The following is a 19043-nucleotide window of genomic DNA, read 5'->3' on the forward strand; positions in this document are numbered from 1 at the left end:
ATACGAGAAAGCTCTGGCTGGTAAAAGTAGGGAAAAATCCAAAGATATTCTGTAAGTACATCAATGGAAAAGGATAACCAGGGATTATGGCCCTTTAGGGACCAAGAGGGAAACCTGTGGGTGCAGCCTAAGGACATTGGTACAGAGTGTTGAATTAACACTTCACACCCATCTTCACCCAAGAGAATGAGGACAATGGTATTGGAATTCAGGGAGAGAGAGACTGAGGTTCTTGAGCAAATTGGCATAGGGAAGGACAAGATATTGGCAGCCTTAAAACTGGATAAATCTCCAGGTCCAGATGAATTGTGTCCTAGGCTGCTGTGGGAGGCAAGGAGGAGATTGCAGGAGCTCTGACCCAAATTTTCAATTCCACTCTGGCCACTGGGGAAATGCTGACTGGAGAACAGCTAATGTGGTTCCACTATTTAAGAAGGGTTAAAACAAAGAACAAACAAAAGTACAACACAGGAACAGGCCCTTTAGCCCTGCAAGCCAGTCATGATGCCCTAACTATACCAAAAGCTTCTGCCCTTACTCGGTCTGTATTCCTTTATTCAGGTACCCATCCAGGTGCCTCTTAAATGTTGCTGGTGTACCTGCTTCCACTACCTCCTCTGGTAAAACGTTCCAGGCATCCACCACACTGCATGAAAAACTTCCCCCGCAAATCTCCCTTAACCTTTCCCCCTCTCACCTTGAACCTGTACCCTGTTGTAATTGACAGTTTCACTCTTGAAAAAGCTCCGACTATCCATCCAGTTTATAGAACATAGAAAAAATATAGCACAAACAGGCCCTTCGGCCCACAAGTTGCACCGGTCATGTCCCTACCTACCTAGGCTTATATATAGGCTTACCTATAACGCTCAATCCTATTAAGTCCCATGTACTCATCCAGAAGTCTCTTAAAAGACCCTATCGAGTTTGCCTCCACCACCACTGACAGCAGCCGATTCCACTCACCCACCACCCTCTGTGAAAAACTTGCCCCTGACATCTCCTCTGTACCTACTCCCCAGCACCTTAAACCGTTGTCCTCTCGTAGCAGCCATTTCAGCCCTGGGAAAAAGCCTCTGAGAATCCACCCGATCTATACCTCTCAACATCTTGTACACCTCCATCAGGTCACCTCTCATCCTTCGTCTCTCCAAGGAGAAAAGACCGAGCTCCCTCAACCTATCCTCAAAGGAATGCCAACCAATCCAGGCAACATCCTTGTAAATCTTCTCTGCACTCTTTCAATCATTTCCACATCCCTCCTGTAACGAGGCGACCAGAACTGAGTACTCCAAGTGGGGTCTGACAAGGGTCTTATAAAGCTGCATCATTATCTCCCGACTCCGAAACTCAATCCCTCGATTGATGAAGGGCAGCACACCATACGTGCAAGTTTATGCCCCTCTATTTTGTGGACCTCTATCAGGTCTCCTCCCAGCCTCCATTTTACTGGAAAAACAATCCTAGTTTATTCAACCTCTCCTCATATCCAACACCCTCAAGACCAGGCAACATCCTGGTGAACCTTCTTTACATTCTCCAAAGCTTCCACGTCCTTCTGGTAATGTGGTGACCAGAACAGCACACAATACTCCAAATGCGGCCTAACCAAGTTCTTATATAGCTTTTTAAAATTCATTTATGGGACATGGGCATTGCTGGCTGGCCAGCATTTATTGCCCATCCCTAGTTGCCCTTAAGGCGGTGAGCTGCCTTCCTGAACCGCTGCAGTTCATGTTCTGGGGGGGTTGACACACTGCCGTCAGGGAAGGAATTCCAGGATTTTGACCCAGCGACTGCAAAGGAACAACGATATATTTCCAAGTCAGGATGGTGAGTGGCTTGGAGGGGAACTGCAGGTGGTGTTCCTATTTATCTGCTGTCCTTGTCCTTCTAGTTGGAAGTGGTCATGGGTTTGGAAGGTGCTGTCTAAGGATCTTTGGTAATTGCTGCAGTGCATCTTGTAGATAGTATGTACTATCTACTGCTACTGAGCATCAATGGAGGAGGGATTGAATGTTTGTAGATGTGGTGCCAATCAAGCTTTCAGTGTTGTTGGAGCTGCACCCATCCAGGCAAGCGGGGAGTATTCCATCACACTCCTGACTTGTGCCTTGTAGGTGGATAGGCTTTGGGGAGTCAGGAGGTGAGTTACTTGCTGCAGTATTCCTAGCCTCTGACCTGCTCTTTTAGCCACTGGTGAGTACAGTTGAGTTCCTGGTCAATGGTAACCCCAAGGATGTTGACAGTGGGGGGGATTCAGTGATAGCAACACTGTTGAATGTCAAAGGGCAGTGGTTAAAGTCTCTCTTATTGGTGATGGCTATCGTCTGGCGCAAATGTTACTTGCCACTGGTCAGCCCAAGCCTGTATATTGTCCAGATGTTATTGCATCTGAACATGAACTGCTTCAGTATCTGAGTCGCCGCGAATGGTGAACATTGCACAATCGGCAAACATCCCCACTTCTGACCACATGACTGAGGGAAGGTCATTGATGAAGCAGGGATACAAACGAATGGTCTAGTTGGGCACATGAGTGGCGCAGGCTTGGAGGGCCGAAGGGACTGTTCCTGTGCTGTATTGTTCTTTGTTCAGCTGAAAATTGTTGGGCCTAGGACACTACCCTGAGGGACTCCTGCAAAGATATCCTGGAGTTGGATGTTAATGTTCCTAAGGATTCTGCCATTTACAATATAATTCACATCTAAGTTTGATCTTCCAAAATGCATCACCTTGCATTTGTCCGGATTAAACTCCATCCGCCATTTGTGCCCAAGTCTCCAATCTATCTATGCCCTGTTGTATCCTCTGACAATCACCAGCACTATCAGCAACTCCACCAATCTTCGTGTCATCCACCAAACTTACTAATCAGACCCCACATTTCCCTTCAGATTATTTATATATAATGAAAACAGAGGTCCCAGCACTGATGCCTGCAGAATACCACTAGCTACAGATCTCCATTCTGAAAAACACCCTTCCACTGCGACTGTCTTCTATAACCAAGCCAGTTCTGTATCCATCTAGCCAGCCCAACCCATATCCGGTGATTTTAGTTTTAGTTTAGTCTGCCATGTGGGACCTTGTCAAATGCCTTACTAAACTACATCCACAGCCCTTCCCCCAATTATCTTTGTCACCTCTTCAAAAAAACTCAATCAAGTTGGTGAAACATGACCTTCCCCCATACAAAACCATGCTTCATGTCACTCAGTTTAAGTTTATTTATTAGTGTCACAAGTAGGCTTACATTAACACTGCAGTGAAGTTACTGTGAAAATCCCTTAGTTGCCACATTCCAGCAGCTTTTCGCTTACATCGAGGGAGAATTTAGCATGGCCAATTCACCGAACCAGCTTGCCTTTTGGACTGTGGGAGGAAACCGGGGCAGCAGGAGGAAACCCATGCAGACATGGGGAGAATGTGCAGAGTCCACACAGTGACCCAAACCGGGAATCGAACCTGGGTCCCTAGCGCTGTGCCACCACTAATTAGTTTGTAGCGAAGAACCAGGGAACAGATTAGCGAGTCTCACAGCAGTGGTAGCAAAACTAGAGAAAGTTCTGAAGGAGAGCATCTATCTCTACTTAGAGGCAAAGCTTGATCAGGGATAGTCAGCATGGCTTCGTCAGAGGGAGGTCATACCTAACAAATTTGACTGAATTTTGGAGGTGACCAGGTGTGCAGATGGGGTAGTTTTTAAAACAAATTCCTTAGTGGCACAGGGCGTCGCTGGCTGGGCCAGCATTTATTGTCCATCCCTAGTTGCTCAGGGGCAGCTGAGAGTCAACCACATTGCTGTGGCTCTGGAGTCACATGTAGGCCAGACCAGGCAAGGACAACAGATTTCCCTCCCTAAAGGACATTAGTGCATCAGATGGGTTTTTCTGACAATTGACAATGGTTTCATGGTCATCAGCAGATTCTTAATTCCAGATGTTTTTTTATTGGATTCAAATTCCACCATCTGCCGTGACTGAATTTGAACCTGGGTCGCCAGAATATTTGCTGAGTTTCTGAATTAATTGTCTGACGATAATACCACTAGGCCATGGCCACCCCCAGAAGTGCAGTCGGTGTAGTTTATATGGATTTCAGCAAAGCCTTTGACAAAGTCACACGTGGGGAACTTGTAAAGGTAAATTTACAAGGGTCCAGGGTAATTTGATAAAGTGGGTTATAATTTGCTCAGTTGGAGGAGACAGAGGGTGATGACAAAAGGCTACTTTAGTGACTGGAAGCCAGTGTGCAGTGGCGTATCAGAGTGATGTGTGCTGGGCCCCCTATTACTTGTCATTTATATAAATTAAATTGATGACTGTATGGGAGGTAGGATTATTAAGTTTGCAGATGACACAAAGATTGGATGGGTGGTTAACAGTGAGGTGGTGTGCCTTGGGCTACAAGATAGATGGATGAAATGGTCAAATAGGCAGATAAAATTTAACCCTGAAAAAGAGTAGAACACTAGGAAGTTATGTGGAACAAAGGGACCTTGGCGTGTTTGTCCATAAGTCGCTGAAAGTAGAAGGGCATGGTAGTAGGGTGGTGAAAAAGGCACATGGGACACACCTTTATCAATTGAGGCATAGATTACAAAAGCAGGGCAGTCATGCTGGAGTTGTATAGAACTTTAGCGAGACAACAGATACAAGTACTGTGTGCAGTTCTGATTGTCACATTATAGGAAGGATGTGATTGCACTGGAGGGGGTGCAGAGGAGATTCACCAGGATGTTGCCTGGGATGGAACATTTAAGTTAGGAAAAGAGGTTGGGTAGGCTTGGGTTGTTTTTGTTGGAGCAGAGAAGACCTGATTGAAGTGTACAAGATTATGGTGGGGCATGGACAGAGTGGATAAGGAGCAGCTGTTCCCCTTAGTTGAAGGGTCAGTCACAAGGGGACACAGGTTGTGACGGTCTGGAATGCGCTGCCTGGAAGGGTGAAAGAGGCAGATAGCCTCACATTCTTTGAAAAGTATTTGGATGAGCACTTAGCACATCATGACATTCGAGGCTATGGGTCAAGTGCTGACAGATGGGATTAGGTGAGAGTTCAGGTGTTTCTAATGTATCGGTGTGGACTCGATGGGCTGAAGGGCCTCTGCACTGTATGATTCTATGGGAGTGGGAAATCATGTCTAACCAACTTATTGGAGTTCTATGGATAAAGGGGACCAATGGATCTACTGTGCTTAGATTTCCAGAAGGCATGTGATAAGGTGACTCTTTTGCAGAAAATACAAGCTAGTATAGGCAACATATTGTCGTAGATAGGCTAGTTAACAGAAAACAGTAGGCATAAGTGGGCTATTTTCTGGTTGGCAAGATGTTATGAGTGATGGGTCCACAACATTTTACAACTTATTTAACTTGGATGAAGCGACTGAAGGTAAATTTGCTAACGAGACAAAAGATAGGGAGGAAAAGAAATTGTGAAGAGGACACAAGGTGGCTAAATATAGAGAAGTTCAGCGGGTGGGCAAAGATCTGGTAAATGGCAGGAGGTGGGGGGAAGAATGTGAAATTGCCCAAATAGCTGGAAGAATTAAAAAGCATACATTGTCTAAATGGTGAGAGATTGCAGCATTCTGATGCAGAGGGATCTGTGCCCTAGAGCAATATAACCTTTGCATCCTTATTTTTTTTTTGCAGCCAGCAGCTACTGGTAATGATTCTACATCTCTTGTTTCTTTACCAGCCTCACTATCATCCCTTTTTTTGCCTTGCACCATTAACCCTTTTGTTATTTAAGTTCCTGCTTTCCACCCAATCACAAACCTTACATGAACATAGAACATAGAACAGTACAGCACAGAACAGGCCCTTCGGCCCACGATGTTGTGCCGAGCTTTATCTGAAACCAAGATCAAGCTATCCCACTCCCCATCATCCTGGTGCGCTCCATGTGCCTATCCAATAACCGCTTAAATGTTCCTAAAGTGTCTGACTCCACTATCACTGCAGGCAGTCCATTCCACACCCCAACCACTCTCTGCGTAAAAAACCTACCTCTGATATCCTTCCTATATCTCCCACCATGAACCCTAGTTATGCCCCCTTGTAATAGCTCCATCCACCCGAGGAAATAGTCTTTGAATGTTCTCTATCTATCCCCTTCATCATTTTATAAACCTCTATTAAGTCTCCTCTCAACCTCCTCCGCTCCAGAGAGAACAGCCCTAGCTCCCTCAATCTTTCCTCATAAGACCTACCTACCAAACCAGGCAGCATCCTGGTAAATCTCCTTTGCACTCTTTCCAGCACTGCCACATCCTTCTTATAGTGAGGTGACCAGAACTGCACACAATATTCCAAATGTGGTCTCACCAAGGTCCTGTACAGTTGCAGCATAACCCCACGGCTCTTAAACTCCAACCCCGTTAATAAAAGCTAACACACTATAGGCCTTCTTCACTGCTCTATCCACTTGAATGGCAACCTTTAGAGATCTGTGCATATGGACCCCAAGATATCCCTGTTCCTCCAGTCTTCAGAACCCTACCTTTGACCCTGTAATCCACATTTAAATTTGTCCTACCAAAATGAATCACCTCACATTTATCAGGATTAAACTCCATCTGCCATTTTTCAGCCCAGCTTTGCATCCTATCTATGTCTCTTTGCAGTCTACAACAGCCCTCCACCTCATCCACTACTCCACCAATCTTGATGTCATCAAGAAATTTACTGATCCACCCTTCAGCCCCCTCCTCGAAGTCATTAATAAAAATCACAAAGAGCAGAGGACCAAGCACTGATCCCTGTGGCACTCCGCTAGCAACCTGCCTCCAGTCCGAAAATTTGCCATCCACCACCACCCTCTGGTCTTTGATCAGATAGCCAGTTACCTATCCAATCAGCCAACTTTCCCTCTATCCCACAACTCCTTACTTTCATCATAAGTCGACCATGGGGGACCTTATCAAAACGCCTTACTAAAATCCATGTATATGACATCAACTGCCCTACCTTCATCAACACACTTAGTTACCTCCTCAAAAAATTCTATCAAATTTGAGGGGCACGACTTGCCCATCACGAATCCGTGCTGACTATCCCAGATTAATCTGCATCTTTCTAAATGGTCGTAAATCCCATCCCCAAGGACCTTTTCCATCAACTTACCAACCACCGAAGAAAGACTAACCGGCCTATAATTACCAGGGTCATTTCTATTCCCTTTCTTAAACAGAGGGACAACATTTTTACCTTATCTTTCTCTTTCCCTCCACCCCCCGCCCAAACATAGCTCCTTTCCCCACTTACGCAAGTGGCAATAACAGAATAGCAGGTGGAGGGTGTTGGCAGGTAGAAACTGGACAAGGAGAAAAGGAGAGCAAAAATTTTAGTTTGGTAGGCAATTAACAAACAACTGTGACAGTCCTGTTTGTGGACATTGGGAAGGTGGTGGATGTGGGGTCATCACCACTGGAGATCTTCCATCTGCAGCCGGAACAGCTTACTGCGACTTTTGTAGAATTTACATCAAAACCTATAAAGAAACTTCATAGGGCAAGTTACCCAAATTAGAATGCAGAAAAAAATTATTTGCATTCTAGCTGGCCATCTTGGATGATCTATAATGAAATGAAATCTGATTAATCATCAATAACTGGACACTTTGCTACAATGGACTAGATTTTTAAAAATGCAAAAAGGTGAGCAATATTGCAGTTACCGATAAAGAATGTTAGCATTATAAATTATCCAAAGCAAAAGCATAACAGAATTTTGATTACAGTATTACTTCCCTTACTACAAGTAGGAATGATAGATTCCAACTTTCGCTACATTTACCATGTTCCAGGAACTTATATGCATCCCAAAAGGAAACCGCATCCGCCAAGTCATTTGAGACTAACTACATCAAGGTCATCAAATTAGCAGAACAGCTGTACTTTAGTGAAAGATTGTCCAAGAACAAGCTGGGCGTTGCACACACACAGAACACATGACCAGAGGCAGAGAGGTTTCATAGCAAAAGGCAATTGTGACATTGCCATTGTTATAGTTAAATCACCAGTACTAGTTAAAAAAATGATTTTATAATGACTGCAAAAATTTGATAGATGCAATCTGCTTCAGCACACAAAAAAATTGTCTACAACACCTTCCCACTTACGTAAAACAATTTCCAAATCATGCTTGCTGCAAGCTTTAATACCCAGCACTGCTGACTAAAAAGTCTGGCTGCATGGAGCCAGTGACTGGACAGTCAGCATGGCTTTGAGTGGAAAAAATCATGTCTCACAAATTTGATTGAGTTTTTTGAAGGGGTAACCAAGAAGGTAGATGAGGGCAGTGCATTTGATGTTGTCTACACAGACTTTAGCAAGGCCTTTGACAAGGTACCGCATGGTAGATTGTTGCACAAGGTTAAATCTCATGGGATCCAGGGCATCCAAATGGATACAAAATTGGCTTCTTGACAGAACCCAGAGAGTGGTTGTAGAGGGTTGTTTTTCAAACTGGAGGCCTGTGACCAGCAGTGTGTCTCAAGGATCAGTGCTGGATCCACCGTTATTTGTCATTTATATTAATGATTTGGATCAGAATATGGGAGGCATGGTTAGTAAGTTTGCAGATGACACCAAGATTGGTGGCAGTGATCGTGAAGAAAATTATCTCCGATTGCAACGGGATCTTGATCAATTGGGCCAGTGGGCTGACGAATGGCAGATGGAGTTTAATTTAGATAAATGAGAGGCGATGCATTTTGGTAGATTAACCAAGTAAGTCCTGCCCTGGTTCAATGGTAGGGCATTGGGGAGAGTTACAGAACAAGAGATCTAGAGATACAACTTCATAGCTCCTCGAATGTGGAGTCATAGGTGGACAGAGTGGTGAAGAAGGCATTCCGCATGCTTGGTTTCATTGGTCAGAACATTGAATACAGGAGTTGGGACATCTTGAAGTTGTACAAGACATTGGTAAGGCCACACTTGGAATACTGTGTACAGTTCTGGTCACCCCATTATAGAAAGGATATTATTAAACTAGAAAAAAGAGTGCAGGAAATATTTACTCGGATGCTACTGGGAATTGATGGATTGAGTTATAAGGAGAGGCTGGATAGACTAGGACTTTTTTCCTCTGGAGCGTAGAAGGCTGAGGAGTGATCTTATAGAGGTCTATAAAATATTGAGGGGCATAGATCAGCTAGGTAGTCAATATCTTTTCCTAAAGGTAGGGGAGTCTAAACCTAGAAGGCATAGGTTTAAGGTGAGAGGGGAGAGATACAAAAAAAAGTGTCCAGAGGGGCAATTTTTTCACTCAGAGGGTGGCGAGTGTCTGGAACAAGCTGCCAGAGGTAGTAGTAGAGGCGGGTACAATTTTGTCTTTTAAAAAGTGTTTAGACTGTTACATGGGGTAAGATGGGCCAAATGCAGGGAATTGGGATTAGCCTAAGGGTTTAAACAAAAAAGGGCGGCATGGATAAGTTGGGCCGAAAGGCCTGTTTCCATGCTGTCAACCTCTGACTCTCTTCATGGGCTATTGAACCACGAAACACCACAGACTAGCCTCACTGGACCTCAGCACACAAGTACTTTGAAGCAGACAGTTGAGGATCAGTTCATTTCTTCCCTAATATGATAGCACCTCAAAATGAGTCAATTAACTTAACACAGGCCAGGCACTGAATCTCGGATCCTTGTGTTCTCTATGGTTCAATCACATACTGGGCTGTGCCTTTATAGAACAAGCCTTTTCCTACACACAATCTTGAGAAAAAAAGTATCCTTTAACAAGCTTGACAAAAAGCATGATCAGATACCTTCACTTCAAATATTTAATGTAAAAGGGGAGCTGCTGGGCACAAACTAGTTTGGCAGATGGTTATTGAAAATGGAACATGACTAGGACTTGTGGATTTCAATTAGAGTATCAAGGTACTATTACCAAACAAACAGAGCTTCAATCTTGAGCTGTTAGAACTCCTTAACACTGGTCTGGGAGCAGTTTAATTATTTTTATTTCTGGTCACCGAGGCAACATTAAAGCCCAGGAATGACAGAGGATCACTCGTTTAAACCAGAGTGTTGAGAACAGAGCTTAAAAAGGGAAAGTTCGGAAAGCTCAAGATTCTTCAGTCCCAAGAGGAGAATGAAAAACCATTTGAAGATATTCAAGGTGCAACAAAAAAAATGCAATGCTCAGCAATATATGACAGATTAAAGCAAGAATGCTTGGCACAAACGGATATAGCTTTAGGCCTGCTGACAGGACACTTCATTCATACCGCATGAATAATACCTAGCTGGCTCTGTAGATAGGGTGACCATAAACAAAAATACTCAAACATTGAGACAGTTTTATGTAACACTAAGTAATTTGCATTGGTCAAGGGAATCAGATGCTGTACAAATGTATGTTGTATTGTTTTTCTCTCTCTTGCATAGTAGCTGGGATCTGGAGCAAGCTGATCCAGCTGCTCACCCATTATTTTCAATGGTGCTGTTGTCTTCTTGTAAAGCAGCTGCAGTGTGAAAGCCCAACACTGTACATATATGCAGGGCAGGCAGTGACACTGCAGTCAATGCAGACACACACTAATGACCCACTGAGTTACATATGACGCTAACAGATTGATTTGTCCATGGCAGTATTGTACTATACCTTGTGCAGAGTAACAAAATGGGCTATTCTAAATGAAAAATCCAGTACTGGTTTGTGGCTGCAGGAGAACCATACTGCAGGAGCAGTGTCAATGTGATTTTTCAGGTCTCTACGAAAGGAATTTTAAGGTTGGGTTAAATTGTCTATTTTTGTATCATGACACTCTTACAAGTCACCACGTATGATCAAGTTAGCCCATGCAAGATTTAGTGTAAAAATAGATTAACAACTTTGAATAAATGCAAAGAAAAAGTTCAACATATTTAGAACATAGAAAGCCACAGCACAAACAGGCCCTTCAGCCCACAAGTTGCGCTGATCATATCCCTACCTCTAGGCCCATCTATAGCCCTCAATTACTTACTGATTACAAAAAACATAGGACTTGCACGCATCCCACCATTTTCCAAATGATCAAATGTAATCTCACCACTAGAATCCTTCTGGGCTGTAGGCCAACAATCAAAACTAGTATCTAATCAAGGCAATCAGCACAATAAAATGCCTTACTATTTTAAAAGGCTGCTAAAGTGCTTAAGGACAGGCAAGAACAGGTGTTACAACAAGTATCTATAGGTATCAAATAAACAGGAAAACAAATTCAAGCTCCAGAAACTCATGATACATGTGCTTCATTGGAGAAACTGCTCCACTTAAAAGCAGAGCACCATGACCTTACAAGCGAGTTGGAAAGGATTATTAAAAGTTGCTTATATTCTAGATAGCATCTTGGATCATATGCAATAAATAACCTGTAACATTTGAGAGTTCAGGTCTGGAAGACAGAAGGCATGGACTCTGGGAATGCAACCATTATTAATTCTGGACTAGGAACTTGGTGTCTATGTTGAAGAGGTTACTACAGCAAAAGGCCTGAACAGCTCAACAGGGCAACAATAATCTATGGGAAACTTGCTGATCTCTGTCAAGATAACAGATTGGTTACAATGTTTCCTGAGGCAAGGATCTGGCAATCTTGATCCTGCTGATTGTCCAGTGACCGGTACTGGAAATGATACCTGGTTAGACATCCAATCCCCACATTAAACTGCAGAATAAGATACCAAATGACTGCTGTGCCTCACCTCACTCCTATTATCTGAGCTGTAGAATAAGCAAATGGAGTCTTCCCCACTACCTCATAGCAAATATTGGGGTTTCTGTTGCTTTGAGACATGTGAAGATCATTTTGGACTTAAAGTTAAAATGTGCAGTTGCCTGCGTTGGACTGGAGTAGGCACAATAGGCAGTCAACACCAGGTTAAAGTCCAACAGGTTTATTTGGTAGCACTAGCTTTTGAAGCACTGCTCCTTCATCAGGCAAGTGTCACTCACCTGATGAGGGAGCTGTGCTCCAAAAGTTTGTGCTACCAAATAAACCTGTTGGACTTTAACCTGGTGTTGTGAGACTACTTACTGTTAAAAGTTATAAAGAGTTTTAACAACACCAGGTTAAAGTCCAACAGGTTTATTTGGTAGCAAATACCATTAGCTTTCGGAGCGCTGCTCCTTCGTCAGATGGAGTGGAAATCTGCTCTCAAACAGGGCACAGAGACACAAAATCAAGTTACAGAATACTGATTAGAATGCGAATCCCTACAGCCAATGTAGGTGGAGGGAGCATTAAGCACAGGTTATAGAGATGTGTATTGTCTCCAGACAGGACAGCCAGCAAGTCCAGGAGACAAGTTGTGGGGGTTACTGATAATGTGACAAATCCAACATCCTGGTTTAGGCCGTCCTCATGTGCGGAACTTGGCTATCAGTTTCTGCTCTAAACTCTGCTGTGTCGTGTCTTGAAGATCGCCTTGGAGAACGCTTACCCGAAGATCAGAGGCTGAATGCCCGTGACTGCTGAAGATGCTACGACAACGGATGAATGAACACTGCTCAACAATCACCAGGCAAGACTGTTCTCTTCCTGTGGGGGAGCACTTCAGCAGTCATGGGCATTCAGTCTCTGATCTTCGGGTAAGCGTTCTCCAAGGCGACCTTCAAGACACGACACAGCGCAGAGTTGCAGAACAGAAACTGATAGCCAAGTTCCGCACACGAGGACGGCCTAAACCGGAATGTTGGATTTATGTCACATTATCAGTAACCCCCACAACTTGCCTCCTGGACTTGCAGGCTGTCCTGTCTGGAGACAATACACATCTCTTTAACCTGTGCTTAATGCTCCCTCCACCCACATTGGCTGTAGGGATTTGCATTCTAATCAGTATTCTGTAACTTGATTGTGTCTGTGCCCTGTTTGAGAGCAGATATCCACTCCATCTGACGAAGGAGCAGTGCTCCGAAAGCGAATGGTATTTGCTACCAAATAAACCTGTTGGACTTTAACCTGGTGTTGTTAAAACTCTTACTGTGTTCATCCCAGTCCAACGCCGACATCTCCGCATCAAAAGTTATAAACCCAGTGTAACAATTTCTCTAACACTCATTTTCAGAAAAGCATTTTTTTAAAAAAGGGTAACACAATGGTGAGCACTGCTGCCTCAGAGTCAGGGACCAGAGTTCGATTCCAGCCTTGGGTGACAGTCTGTGTGGAGTCTGCACACGTTTCCTTCCACAGTTCAAAGATGTGCTGGTTAGGGGTAAATGTGCAGAGATAGGGTGGAGGAGAGCCTGGATGGGTTGCTCTTTCAGAGAGTCGGTGCACTCAAATGGGCCAAATGGCCTCTTTCTGCAGTGCAAGGATTCTATGATTGTATAATGTGCAAGCAAATGGAGGAAATAATATGATTGATTGAGAAGAAGATGGGTAGAGGCTCAAGCATAAATTTGAACTTATTTATGGGATGTGGGCATCGCTGCCTGGCCAGCATTGATTGCCCATTCCTAGCTGCCCTTGAGAAAGTTGTGGTGAGCTGCCTTCATGAACTGCTGCAGTCCCAGAGGTGTCGATACATATGCAGTGCTATTAGGGAGGGAGTTCCAGAATTTTGACCCGGTGATAGTGAAGGAACGGTGATATATTTCCAAGTCAGGAATGGTGAGCGACCTGGGAGGGAACCTCCAGATGGTGGTGTTCCCAGGTATCTGCTGCTCTTGTCCTTCTAGGTGGTAGTGGGTTGAAAGGTGCTGCCTGAGGAACCTTGATGAGTTCCTACAGTGCATCTTGTAGATGGTACATACGGCTGCCACTGCTCGATGGTGGAGGGATTGAATGTTTTATGGAAGGGGTGGCAAGCAGACAGGCTATTTTATCCTGGTTGGTGTTAAGCTTCTTCAGTGTTGTTGGAGCTGCACTCATCCAAGCAAGTGGGGAAGGAGGTACATTACTCCTTGCAGGATTTCTAGCCTTTGACCTGCTCTTGCAACTATAGTATTTATAAGTCTAGTCCAGTTCAGTGGTAACCCCCCACAATGTTGATAGTTTTGGGGGGTGGGGGGAAGGTGGGAAGAGGTGGCACACTATGGATGCCAACATGGACACTGTTTCTGTGTTGCATATCTTATGTAATAATGAAAAGCACAATGCAACTTTAAGATAAATGATTTCATGCCCAACAACCAGCTTGCTTATTCAAAAAAATTTAAAAAAAAATACCAGTAAATGTATGGAGTTTGTGCATTCAGAACAATACCAGATCAAGGTAATGAATATGCATTGTTTCCAACCTTGGAACTACACCAGATGGGTCAGAAATTCTTTAGTAGCAAATATATTAACTGGATGGGATTACAAACATTTTTAATTAAGATTCATCTTACCCACTGCAATTAATTTTGAATACTGCATGCTTTGGAGATACCATTCTAATTCCCCCAAAACACAATGGTAAAACTGAAATGCTAGAGTCAGCTTTCATTCAGCACCCTAGGGTTGATTCCAGGACTGCACCCATAGCAGAGCTGCACTTGAATTATGCATAGGTTGGAAATTGGGTCATATCATTGTCTTGTTAATGTTGTGCACGTATAAATGCAACTCATTATTCTTTTGGTTCAGGGTTTCAAAGCAATTTACAGTCAAGCATACTTTTAAAAAAGATAGAATCTGCAAGTCTGAAATAAAAACTGCAAATACTCAGATGATCAGGCAGCATCTATGGGAGAATGAAACAGTTAATGTTTCAGTTAAATAATGATTAGAACTGGAAAAGTTAGAGATAACAGGATGAGGCAGGGAAGTGAATGGACACCGTCAAGGGGAATCTTTGGTCAAGGAAAACATCAGATAATAGTATCCAGAGATGGTATTGTCGAGCAGATGTAATGCAGCATGAGAAACTGGGAAATACTCGCCTTAAAGGAAGTAGGATGGGAAAAAACAAATCAATATAGCTGTGGGCGTCAGTGGGCTTAAGAACTACTGTGCTATAAATATGCAATGAATGGAACAGAATTTTACAGCACAGAAACAGGGCATTCAACCCAAATGGTCAATGCTCCAACAATTCTGGAATCACTGATTTTGCACGATTAAGACTTAACATTTTAATTACTAAGTAAATAGCAGAACAATAGGATACAAGTCATAAAGATAGCTATATCATGTACTGTATCCACCCAAGTGTCCTCAGCAATTCTTTCATTTATTCCTTCATAATGTAGGCGTCTCTGGCTGGACATGCATTTGTTGCCCATCCCTAATTGCCAGAGAAGGTGGTGGCGAGTCATCTTTGTGAACTGCTGCAGTCCAGATGTTGTAGGAACAAGCACTGTTAGGAAAGTAGTCCCAAAGTTTTGACGCAGCAACAGTGATGGAAAGGAAGATGTTGTTGAAGGAGTCTTGGTAAGTTGTTGCAGTGCATCTTGTAGATACACACTGCTGCCACTGGTGCATCAGTGGTGACAGGAGTGAATGATGAAGGGAATGGATCAAAGGGGCTGTTTTGTCATGCAATGATTTTGAGGTGTTGTTGTTGTTGGAGCCACACATTTCAGGCAAGCGGAGTGTATTCCACAACAATCCTGACTTGTATCCTGTAGATGGTGAACAGGCTTTGAAGAGTCAAGAGGTGGGCTACTCACTACACAATGCCCAGCCTCTGACCTGCTCTTATAATCACAGTACTTATATAATCATTTTCTGGTCAGAAGGCAAATGGGATGTTGGCCTATAATCGCAAGGGGGATAGAATATAAAAGCAGAGATGTCTTGCTGCATCTGTACAGGGCATTGGTGAGGCCGCAGCTGGAATACTGTGTGCAGTATTGATCCCCTTATTTGCGGAAGGATATATTGGCCTTGGAGGGAGTGCAGAGAAGGTTCACCAGGTTGATACCAGAGATGAGGGGTGTTGATTATGAGGAGAGACTGAGCAGATTGGGTTTGTACTCTTTGGAATTTAGAAGGCTGAGGGGGGGATCTTATAGAGACCTATAAGATAATGAAGGGGCTGGATAGGGTAGAGATGGAGAGATTCTTTCCACTTAGAAAAGAAGCTCGAACTAGAGGGCACAGCCTCAAAATAAAGGGGGGGTCAGTTTAGGACAGAGTTGAGGAGGAACTTCTTCTCTCAGAAGGTGGTGAATCTCTGGAATTCTCTGCCCACTGAAGTGGTGGAGGCTACCTCGATGAATATGTTTAAATCACGGATAGATGGATTCCTGATCGGTAAGGGAATTAGGGGTTATAAGGATCAGGCGGGTAAGTGGAACTGATCCACTTCAGATCAGCCATGATCTTATTGAATGGCAGGGCAGGCTCGAGGGGCTAGATGGCCTACTCCTGCTCCTATTTCTTATGTTCTTATGGTCAATGGTAATCCCCAGCATGAATCAGCAATGGCAATGCCATTGAATGTTAAGACAAGATTGTTAGATTCTCTTGTTGAAGATTACCATTGCCTGGTACTTGTGATATTGTCCAGGTTTTGCTGCTTTTGAACATGGACTGCTTCAGTATCGGAGTCATTGCAATGGTGCTGAATATTGTATAATCAGCAGCAAACTTCTGACCTTATGATGGAAAGATCATTGGTGAAGCCATCTGAAGATGGTTAGGCCTAGGACATCCCAAGGAACTCCTGCAGTGTGTCCCAGGACGGAGATGATTGACCTCCAACAACCACAACCATCTTCCTTTGTGCTAGTATGACTCAAACCAGTTGTTAACTTTACCCTTATTCTCATTGTGGCATCTGAGAGCCCTTGCAAAACTTGGAGTCAGAGCGGTCAAATGCTGCCTTGCTGTCAAGGGCAGTCACTTTCACCTTGCCACTGGAATTCAGCCTTTGTCCATTTGTGGACCAAGGTTGTAATAAGGTCTGGAGCCGAGCAGCCCTTGCAGGACTGAAACAGAAGAGGAGAGAGCAGGTTATTTCTGAGTAACTGCCACTTGACATTTTACTGATGTTTGAGAGTGGACTGACAGGGTGGTAATTGGTCAGGTTGGATTTGGCTTTTTTTTGTTGTGGACAGCAGATATTTGATTTGTCATGTATTAGTATACAGTGAAAAGTATTGTCTCTTGCATGCTACACAGACAAAGCATACTGTTCATAGAGAAGGAAAGGAGGTGGTGCAGAATGTAATGCTACAGTCATAGCTTGGGTATGGAGAAAGATCAACTTAATGCAAGATAGGTCCATTTAAAAAAGGACCTCCTGCAGTGTGGACAATCTTCCACATTACCAAGTAGATATTAGTGTTGTAGCTGTATTGGAAACTTGCAGGAGCACAAGTCTTCAGTGTCAGGGCCTTTGCAGTATCTTCAGCATTTCTTGACATCATGGAGTGAATTGAATTAGCTGTGAAGACAATGTGTGTACTGTCTACAAGATGCACTGCAGTAATTCACCAAAGGTCCTTAAACAGCACCTTCCAAACCCACGGTCACTTCCATCTAGAAGGACAAGGGCAGCAGATACATGAGAACACCACCACCTGCAAGTTCCCCTCCAAGTCAATCACCATCCTGACTTGGAAACATATCGCTGTTCCTTCGCAGTCGCTGGGTCAAAATCCTGGAATTCCTCAATGGCATTGTGGGTCAACCCACAGAACATGAACTGCAGCGATTCAAGGTGGCAGCTCACCACCACCTTCTCAAGGACAACTAGGGATGGGCAATAAATGCAGGCCAGCCAGCGACGCCCATGTCCCACAAATGAATTTAAAAAATGCTCAGGACTTTTGTAGCAGATGGCTCATTCACTTGGCACTTCTGGTTGCACATGCTTCAGATTCATCATTTACACTCATGTGCTGGGCACCCTCACCATTAAGGATAAAAGTACTTGTACAGCCTCCTTCTCCCAGGAGCTGTTTAATTGTCCACCAACATTTGTAACTGATTTGCAGAGCTTAGATTTGAACTGTTGGCTATGGAATCACTTAGTTGTCAATTGCATGTGGTTTACAGCTATGTTGGCACACCAAACCACCCCTCCCACCATCTATAAACTTAACTGGTGTTCCCTTTTGCATCCTTTTTCCCCTTCTTACAGTACGTGTAAGCCTCCTGCCTGCCAAGGCTTTTTGATCACAATGAATCCAAGATCATCTCACTCAAAAAGCAGCAGTACAGGCAAACTGACATAGTTGATACACATTTGTAAATTGCACTTAAAAGATTGTTCCTCTTCAATTTTGGTCACACAGAGAAGTATAAAGTGGTAAACACTACGAGGAAATAAATATTTGAGAGTTCAAGCCTTGCAATCAAGAGAGACCATGTTTAAGGAGGAGGTTCAATGAGTTACATAAAACTTACATTTGGAGAAAGCAAACCAAAATCATTTCAAAGTATCTAAAAGTATAACCAAAACATTAAATGGAAAGTAGGAGTAATGTCTCTAGAATGTTCTGCCAGACATGGTGGCATGACAAAATAAAGATCAAAACACAAATGGGTGCTGTTATGATAGTGTTTCAGAAAAGCTTCAATGGACTAAATGATCTATCTTTTAAAATTCTTGAATAATGCATATGGGAGCATTGAGGAAGCAAAAATACAGTTTTCAATCATTTAATGATTAGTAGTAAAGTGGTTACGTGTCATTAGACTGTCCAGAAGTCTGGGCTAATAATCTGAAGTTAAGTTCAAACCATCTCAGTAGGTAGGAGATTTAAATTTAATGAACTATAAGGAGGATGTGGAAGCGCTGGAAAGAGTGCAGAGGAGATTTACCAGGATGCTGCCTGGTTTGGAGGGTAGGTCTTATGAGGAAAGGTTGAGGGAGCTAGGGCTGTTCTCTCTGGAGCAGAGGAGGCTGAGGGGAGACTTAATAGAGGTTTATAAAATGATGAAGGGGATAGATAGAGTGAACGTTCAAAGACCATTTCCTCGGGTGGATGGAGCTATTACAAGGGGGCATAACTATAGGGTTCGTGGTGGGAGATACAGGAAGGATATCAGAGGTAGGTTCTTTACACAGAGAGTGGTTGGGGTGTGGAATGGACTGCCTGCAGTGATAGTGGAGTCAGACACGTTAGGAACATTTAAGCGGTTATTGGATAGGCACAT

General features: G+C 43.6%; 1 protein-coding gene across 1 annotated transcript in view; it reads right to left on the reverse strand.

Annotated features, from left to right (window-relative positions):
* LOC144493383 (EH domain-containing protein 3) overlaps positions 1-19043 on the reverse strand; it is a 94576-nt gene that overhangs the window by 12206 nt on the left and 63327 nt on the right. The gene's annotated exons all lie outside the window — the stretch shown is intronic.

The sequence above is a fragment of the Mustelus asterias genome, chromosome 5 (genome assembly GCF_964213995.1).
Source record: "Mustelus asterias chromosome 5, sMusAst1.hap1.1, whole genome shotgun sequence".
In the NCBI taxonomy this organism is placed as follows: domain Eukaryota; kingdom Metazoa; phylum Chordata; class Chondrichthyes; order Carcharhiniformes; family Triakidae; genus Mustelus; species Mustelus asterias.